We start from the raw sequence: 9535 nt of genomic DNA on the forward strand, positions 1-9535 counted from the left end.
TCCATTGGTTTAAGCGAGTTAGATACCTTAAGATCATCAATTTGGTTGAAAATTTACAGAGATGATCTATACATTAGTACCTAAAAACTGAACGGTCGAGATGTGGATATGTGACCGAAAAGTGACCCAAAACTCGAACTTCACAAGTTAATTTCAAAGCGGAGCTCCGCTCTAGATGAGATCTGTATATATATATATATATATATATATATATATATATATATATATTTTCTGTTAATATTCTTTTCTGAAGCATTTCTGCCTATGTTCGAATTGCTACAATAGTTGACCTAACAATTAGATAAATATTTCCTTTCATCATCAAAAATTGTTATTTGAGTTTCATTATTTTCATTATTTTCATCATTCATATCATTTTTAATCCTTATTTTTTTATACACACACACATAATAAACTTAATTTGGAAGGAAAAACTGAAAAAGAAGTATATCCATTAAGAAAGTATCATTTTTAATCTTGATTTATGCACTGCTTAACACTATTAGAAATAATCTGCACGTTTGCCTTGTTTCTATACAGAAATGGATTTCAGTATGTTATGTATAATGATCAATATACAAAAAGCAAAAGCAAAGAAGTGACGATGGTGGCGGCTCAAGTAGTCAAAAATGACCAACATATTTTACACTTTATAATACTCCAAGAGGCAGGAACCTTACTCTTATAAAATGGACTAAATTCATCCAAGATTAGTGGAGACCAGTCTTTTCCGTCGGCGACAAGACTTTACTCCAAAGAGCAAGTTTACCGCCACCGGCACCCCTCTTGACTGGCTTCCAGAATGGGTAAAAATGTTGCTTCCATCGATACCCCTCTTGACTGGGTTCCAACAAGACATGACCGAAATGGGTAAAAATTTACCCCTTTCACCGGCAGATTGAAGGCTGGCATGAAAGAGACCCAATCTGACCCAGGTCAAGAATTATGTCTTTTTCTTTACCCAGATCATGACCCAAGCTCACTGGTTGCCACGCTGGCCCAAGCCCAATCGTGGGATTCGTGGCTGACGTCATGGTTGATGTATAGACATGTCGTTTAATCTGGACCTTCATTTCAATTAATGAAGAAATCTAACAGGTTATAATTAACCTATATATATATATATATACAGATTCTATTCAGAGCGGAGCTCCGCTTTGAAAATTAATTTGTGAAGTTCGAGTTTTTGGTCACTTTTCGGTCGCACATCCACATCTTGACCATTCAGTTTTTAGGTACTAGTGTATAGATCGTCTCTGCAAATTTTCAGCCAAAATGATGATCGTTAAGGCATTGATAATTGCCTTAAATCTAGTACGGTTCAGGTTGACAGATTCAGTCCGTCCATTGGTTTAAGCGAGGGAGATACCTTAACGATCGTCAATTTGGCTAGCTAATTTTAACCAGTTGTCTAAAGATGACGACGACAAAATGCTAGTAAAAAAAAGTTTGATTCCAAGATGAGGAACGCAGAATGTTAGAGAAGATTTGTAAATCTTATATAGCTTTTCATTCAGAGTCAGCAATCCTGTTGCTATTTGTTATTCTTTGTAAAAATCTGATGGGATTCATATCATGTCAATTTGCTAGAAACATTAAAAATAAAATCGCTAATAAGACTTATACACAAAATCCCTAAAACAAATTCTAGGACTACAAGATGCAGTAGTTTTGCATAACAATGTCATGATCACCTGGTCACCTACTGACCAAATAATATTTGGTCAGTCACCGTTCGATTGACATCAGACGGTTGACAGCTAAGTGATGAAATCTAAGATGAGAGCTGTCAACCGTCTGATCTCAATCAAACGGTGACTGACCAAATGATATTTGGTCAGTAGGTGACCATGTGAACGGGGCCGTTGCATAACATAGGGAAACTTAAGGTCCTAGGACCTAGGCAGGTTTCCAAAATGAAAGAGCCGTGATGATCTTTCCTTTCCTTCCATGCAGCATCCAATGCCCATCTTCATCAACTCTAAAATCATTATGATAACCCATTAACTCCGACAATTTCTTCGCTTTCTTCAACAGTTCCTGGTCCAATGGGAGCTGCTTCAACCCAGCCCTTACATTCCTGATCTGCCACTTCTTGTAAGTCTCAGGCCTTTCAACTCTTTCCACTCCCTCGCATGCTACTATATTCATTATGTCTCTACCATGTAAATCTTTCTCCAACATCATCCGACGTTTCTCTTCACGAGGAATGGTTGCTTCATGTATATCAAACAAGGCATAAAAGTGCAAGAGTGCCTCTCTGAACAGTGTAGCAAAGAAGGGTGTATTGTGTGTCCCATTGACAATCCCATGAATGAAAAGGTTGGGGTTTATATTCTTGATCAACTTCAGAACGACATCTCTCAGAGAGTTCTCCATCACCGTCTCATCATGTATGTGCCTTAATCGGTGCAGACAATTGACCACTACCAGCTCGTTTCTGTCAATTTTAAGATCTTCACATTGGATAGTTTCCCATTTTTGAGCAATGACATTGTACTCAAACGGCACACTGAACTTTGCACAATACCTTGCTAGGCGACGTCCTGTCTCTTCAACCCTTTCTGTAGGTCGAAAACCAGGTTGTGGAAGCTCAATTGCTGTGATATGCAACTTAGGTGGTCCGTTAGGTCTATTGGAGAGATGTTGGATAAGGCAAGGCCATTGGAAACCATAAGAAATACCAAAATCAATAATGTGAAGCCTTGTTTCATTTCTTGCTAGCTTCATGATTGTTCTGTTGGCAAGGAATTGTGATATCGTCTTGAAAGGGCATGAATTAGTAAATACCTCGTAAGCTAGTAGGATTTCAGCGGCTGATGTCTGCCTACTAAAGAGAGGTGAAAATGATGGGGTTCCGACACCAGTAAGGCGTGCCTCTAGGCCATTGGCAAAGTAGTGAGCTAATCTCTGAGTTGCATGTCCATGGGGGAGGAGTGCAGCCTTATCTTCTTGAGTAGTTCACTCGCCGTTCCTTGTTCATAGCTTGCCACTGCTTGTGCACATTGATTTAGCATGGTGGTCAAATCTACTCCTTCCTCATCTTTATTTTGTCGCTTTAAACAATTTGTTTTAGATCCTTTTGACTGCCTGCTATGCTGCAACTGCTCTGTTCCCTCCCTTTTCATAGAGCAATGAGGAGTACAAGACTCCCACTCCTGCTCTATGATTTCTTGAGCAACAGTGTATGCAAATACATCATCATTATGTATGGAATATCTTTCTATCAACTCATACGCACTCTCATAATCCATTAAGATTTCTTTGTTCTCTGGAATCATTTCAAACATCGGAACGTCCTCCAGTATTGATTCGTGGACATAACTATAATCAGAGACAATCTCATGAGAGAAATTCTCTACATTGATGATTAATGGATCGGTTTGTGCCTTACTCACCCTCTTCTTCCGTGAGTGAGTGTCAATCGAACCAAGTGGCCTCCCCCTCTTCCTTTGGGGAGCCACGACCTCAACCACACCTCCACTAAGTGTGGTTGTAGCACTTCTATCTGCAGCGCTGTGCCCCTTGTTGGGGACTTCTAACCTTGCAGACACATTTGTAGCTAGTATATGTGATCTCATCACTTTTGCGATATCAGTAAACATATCAGGCATCGAATCTGCTATGTTCTGAAGATCGATTATTCTTTTCACTTCACTTTCACATTGTGAAGTGCGGAGATCAAAATGAGATAGAGTGGGGACAAACCACGACAATTTCTGTCATTCCCTTGGAAAATCCTTTTTCTTATCTCCCCTTAACAACGGGAAGACTATCTCATCAAAGTGACAATCCGCAAATCTAGCGGTAAAGAGATCGCCTGTCAAGAGTTCCAAATAGCGGATAATTGTTGGGGATTCATATCCAACATAAATACTTAATTGTCTCTAGGGACCCATTGTGGTGCACTGTGGGGGCTCAATAGGCACATATACTGCGCAACCAAATATGCATAAGTGTGAAATGTCAGGCTCATATCCAGTTACCAACTGGTAAGCAGAAAATGGTTGACTAGCAGTGGGTCTGAAACGAACAAGTAAAGCTGCGTGCAATATTGCATAACCTCATGCAGATATAGGCAGGTTGGTGCGCATAACTAGTGCCCTAGCCACCATCTGTAGCCTTTTGATGGTGGCTTCTGTGAGACCATTTTGTGTATGCACATGGGGTACATAATGCTCTACATCGATCCCGATAGACATGTAATAATCATCAAATGCTTTTGATGTAAACTCTCCAGCGTTATCAAGCCTTATATAGGCTTGATAGGGTGATCCCTTAAACGTATAATCTGTGCTAGGAGTTTTGTAAATGCAACATTTCTTGTGGAAAATAAAGCGACATGTGACCAGCTTGTCGAAGCACCCACCAGAACCATAAAGTACTTGAATGGTCCGCATTCTGGATGGATAGGTCCACAGATATCTCCTTGTATCATTTGTAAGAATGGAATGTTTTGTTTTGTATCTTTAGCATAAGAAGGTCTTGATCCTGTTTTTGCTAAAAAGCAGGCTTTACAAAACGAGTGATGTGCCTTTGAAATAGTCAATGAGGCATAATGGGAGGGAGGTAGTGCTTCTGGAACTTCAGAAGGCAATGGCTGCATTTGAGCAATTCTAGGACCGACACCTTGCAGTGTGGTGGATTTTTCTCCCATTTTATTTTTCACTCGAAAGAAGGGATGTCCATATGAGTTCTTTAAAATACGGATCATCAGGTCACGACCAGGGTGCCTTAGGCTGTCAAGCCAAAGCCTGTATGAGTCAATGTCCCACATTTCATTGTTGGTGACAGCATAGGATTCAATGATCCGAATCGTAGTGAGGTACAGTCCACTAGATTGACTCATAAGTTTCTCTAAAATGCATTTCCTTCCACATTTATTACAGGTAATATTAAGGTATTTAGTTCCATTCTCACAGTGTGTTTTACATGATAACCGTTGGCATGAATATCTTTGAAACTTAACAAGGTTCGATTAGCTCTTGATGCATATAGAGCGTCAGTGACTTTAAATGTATCTCATATTCTTTAGAGTATTTCGATCTATTTTAGTAGAATGATAATCTTTTCATTCAAATAATTTTTTCTTTTTCTAGATGTATTGCTTTACATCTTTATAGTGCTATTTCGAACCATGTAAATATGTGTATAGTAAATAAATTTGAATAAATTCAGTGCTTCAGAATAAAATTTGAAATTTATTAATAGGCCAACGATAATCAAATCAAGGTCTTGTTCAGAAATCTAATTCATCAAACCATTATTGAAATAAACTTTAAGACCAAGTAATAGTCTAATTAAAAGTGAGGCATTATGCCTTCACAACTATTTTTAGAAAATAAAATAAATAAAGCAGATCAGTCAAATTCTGGGGCATCCATTGACTGAGCAAGTTCCTTGTTGCCATTAAAGTCTGCAATTATGAGGTTGACGTCTAGGTCATGGCCTTCTTCTTCCATATAGTGAGCCTCTTGTTCTTTAGACTCCCTATAGCTCTTGTAATTGGCTGCTACTCTGTTGCTTGCTTGGCAGTTCTTGTACCAATGCCCAATGACTCCACACCTATAGCATGGTTCATTGTCAACTCTTTCCATTTTGATAGAAGGATACTTAGGTGCCTTTTGCACCTTGTTTCCACGATCCCCACGTCCCTTTCCACATGGTACATTGTTGCCACGTGGGTAGGGATCATCATGTCCAACCCTTTTTGCATTAGGGTTCTTTCCACCTTTCATTTTTCCATAATTAGTCTCGGGAATTTTCTTTGTCCCAATGGGCCTGACATTGTTGTTCAAGAGAACCTCATTATGCCTCTCAGCCACTTGCAGTAGGTTGATTAGCTTATTAAAGGTTGTGATTCTTTTGTTGTCATACTCCAGAGTATACTAGTTCGCTAGTATAAGTGCTGAAGTAGGAAAAGTAGAAAGAGTCTTCTGGATCATATCATCTTCTGTGAGTTCATTTCCACAGAAATTGAGAAGTGCCTTGAGGCGCAACATGTCCTTTTTGAAGTCATTGACCCTTTTGTAGTCAAGCAAGCGGATTTCATTCCACTGAACGGTCAGTTCTGGGAGTAAAGTATCATGAATGTTCCCAAAACGTCTCTTAAGGGCATCCCACAGTTCTTTGGATATCTTCAACTGAAGGTACTCCCAGCGTAGGCTAGGATCAATATGTCGCCTTAGAAACATTAAGGCATTTGCTTTCATCTTATTAGATGGGTCATCATCTATGGGGTCGGTAATAGTGGCAGTGTAGTCTTTTGCCACAAAGGCAGTTTCTACATTGGAAACCCAACGGTGGTACTCAAGTCCTTTTGAGTCCAAAATGTCAAATTCAAGTCGAGTTGGATCAGCCATCTACATAAACAAGAGGGAAAATATAAATTACGCAGTCATAAAGACATCCACGTGAATTATTTTCCAAAAATATGAATTAGATTTCAAGACTAAGATTCATAATGGTCACATTTTTTTTCGTTGCTATGTGAAAATGCTTTATCACGGTAAGTGTGTATGTATAATGCGCATGAATTTTTATTATCATGGCAAAACGGAATTTATATGTTGCATTCTAAAAATAACCATAGCACATTTAATAATAAATAAAGCATAGCATATATAAAAATAAAGTACATGGCATGCTCAAAATTCACAAATAATATATAACAAAATATATATGGCATGCTCAAAATAAAATATAAGCAATAGCATAATTAAAACATGCTTAAACATAATTATGTAAAAATCACAAGACATGCTTGAAAGTTTACCAAAAAAAAATGTAAACAGTAAAATATTTAAATCATGCTTAAAGATAATCATATAAAACATAAATTAAAATAACAAGGCATGCTTAAAGATAATCATATAAAACATTAAAACATAAATTAAAATAACAAGGCATGCTTAAAAAGATCAATATTATCTAACTAAACATGCTCAAAAGTTCTAGTTATAAACAATTAAATATACCGGAGTATGAAATTAAATAAATAAAAGAGAACATACTTGGTTTCAAGAAAATAAAACGACCCTAGCGCACGCACGTGTTGATGTAGGCGTGTGTAGCGATGTTTTTGGCCTTGAGAAAAACTGAGCTGCTTCCTCTTACAGGGCCACAATGCTTTGTTGTTGTTTTTTTTTCTTTGCTTTTATCTTTCTTTCTTTTTTCTTTCTGGGCTGCAGGCCTGCCCTTTTTTTTTTTTTTTTACAAGCTTTGAGGCTCTGGAGGCTTGCGGAGGTAGCAGCAGCTGTGGTGAAGGGTAGAGGCTGGGTTGGGGGCCGGTGAAGGCTGGTGGCGGGGCTCGAGCCCGGTCTGTTGCAAGGGCGCGGGGGCGAGGGGCGAGGGCCAGAGGTTGGAGGTTTTCAGAATTCGATTTGGAGCAGGTGGGGTCTGGGCACGGTCGTGATATGAACGATGGAAGAAGAAGGTGATCTGGTCGTTCTTGGACGGTCGTTGATGCAGGGAAGATAACGAAGACTGGAGGCTGCTGGGTTGATGCACTCAGGCGGTGCTGTAAGGTAGATGCGTGTAGGCAAGGGAGGGGGGCTGGCAGCGTGCTGGCTTGCGTAGACGCGGGGGTCTTGGACAGGGAAGAAGAAATTTTTATTTTTTTTTGGTTGGTAGCGGCAGAAAAAGAAGAAAATGTTTTTTTTCTTCTAGGGTTTTGAATTTTTTTTTTCGACGGGAAGAAGAAAGAAACTAAAAAACTAGGTTTTTTTTTCTTGACTATTGGCTCTAAGCGTGCTGATAACGTGTAAAAGTAAAATTGAGATTGGAATTAGTCTACTCATTTCATTTCATAGCCCCTTTATATAGAGATGAAATTACAATTGAAACATCGATTAACATCAATTACAATAATAATAGTAAATGTTGATTGTGATGTGATTGCAAATCCTTAATTCCCTCTTCGTCTGTTTGTTTGACAAAGGCACATAATGTGTTTTTCCTTTAACCACCTATTTCTTAATTGATCTTTTGATCAGCCAAAAGAGATTTAAGGTTCATTAATTAGGAATGACAGAGTAAATTCAACTTTATTACTCCTAGGCCCCGTTTGGATGACAGAAAATCATGGTATGGAATGAGAATTAATTTCATTTTCCATTTAAAGGTGTCGTTTGGTTGTATTAAGAGATTGGAAAGGAAATAAAAAATGAGATTTGACTGGAAATTGACTCCCTCATAAAACCTGAATAAAATTACCTAGTCAAGGGTGGTACTCTATTTCCATTTCCCACTTTCAAAGGCAAAATTACATAAATTATCCCTCTAAAATTTTTTATTCCTTATAAGTTGATGTCATATTTGTACTTTAATTAGTAAAAGGGTGTTATTAAAAATTATAATTTTATATTTCGTTCTTATGACTTACCAAACTCTACAATGGGAATGAAAAATTAATTTCAGAATTTAATTTTCAGTAATGTTCCAAACACCCGTATGAAAATACCAAAACTTATTTCATTCCATTTCGATATGGAAAGGAAAATAAATCATTTTCCTATTTTGACACTCCTGTCAACCAAACGGGACACTAGAAGGCAAGGAACTAAGTTCTATAGAATGGACTAAATTCTTCCAACATTAGCTGGAGGCCACTCTGTGCTGACTTGTGCAAGACCAACAATTTCCCCACCAAAATAATAATGGAAGTTGCCTGAGATCAGCTCTTAGATTTCTAAAACGTCATTATTTGTATACATTAGTATGGCCATTCTATCCTTTTCGATCCCTAGTATGAAAGTCAAATTTCCTAACATCCGAATGAGAAGGAAACATGATGAGAAAGAAGGAATCACGTTGTTAAAAGGAATCGATCACGTTATTTATTTATTTAATCTAGAAGGTATTGAGGGTTTAAGTGTTCAAATACATATCCTCCACCACGTGATCAAGTTTCTGAAAGAATGGGGAAATTGGTTGCTTTTGGTAACCTTTTTATGTGTCGTCCATTTGCATTAATGCATCAGAATCAATATTTCTACAATTCTTACACTCATTCCAGATGCTGGTAAATGTCATTTCAAAGAACAGTCTGAATGTCTGATTACTAACGGGCTGTTTAGTATCATTTTGCAAAAGCATTTTCTGTTTTTCAAAAATGAAAACGGTTATATTCGCGTCCTATAGTTTAGCTTTTTTTTTTGTCTCTTGTACAAATAAGTTTCATAATGGTGTCGTTTGTACAAGAGACAAAAAAAAGCTTTGGTCTGGGATCTTTTTGTGGCCGTCTGCCTGGTGTAGGGGCTGCCTATGGCGTGACAAGGCGGTGGAGCGGCAAAGGGATTCGGCGCAAAGGCGTTTTGTTGCGGGGTGGTGGCGACGGGGCTCACTAGTGGCGGGAATGGTTGCCTGCTGCTAGGGCTGTCAATGGGTCGTGTCGGGTTGGGTTCGTGTCGGGTCAAGGTATTTGTCGTGTCGCAAGATACAAACCCAAACCCAACCCATTTAATAATCGTGTCAAAAATTTAAACCCAAACCCAACCTATTTATTAAACGGGTTACCCGTTTCCAACCCGCTTAA

The 9535-nt window shown here is 38.4% G+C and overlaps 1 pseudogene; it reads right to left on the minus strand.

The window, feature by feature from the left end:
• Positions 1-1872: 1872 nt before the first annotated feature.
• Positions 1873-3155, minus strand: LOC112202456 (annotated as a pseudogene).
• Between the last annotated feature and the right edge of the window lie 6380 nt (positions 3156-9535).

This window comes from Rosa chinensis, chromosome 5 (assembly GCF_002994745.2).
Source record: "Rosa chinensis cultivar Old Blush chromosome 5, RchiOBHm-V2, whole genome shotgun sequence".
NCBI lineage: Eukaryota > Viridiplantae > Streptophyta > Magnoliopsida > Rosales > Rosaceae > Rosa > Rosa chinensis.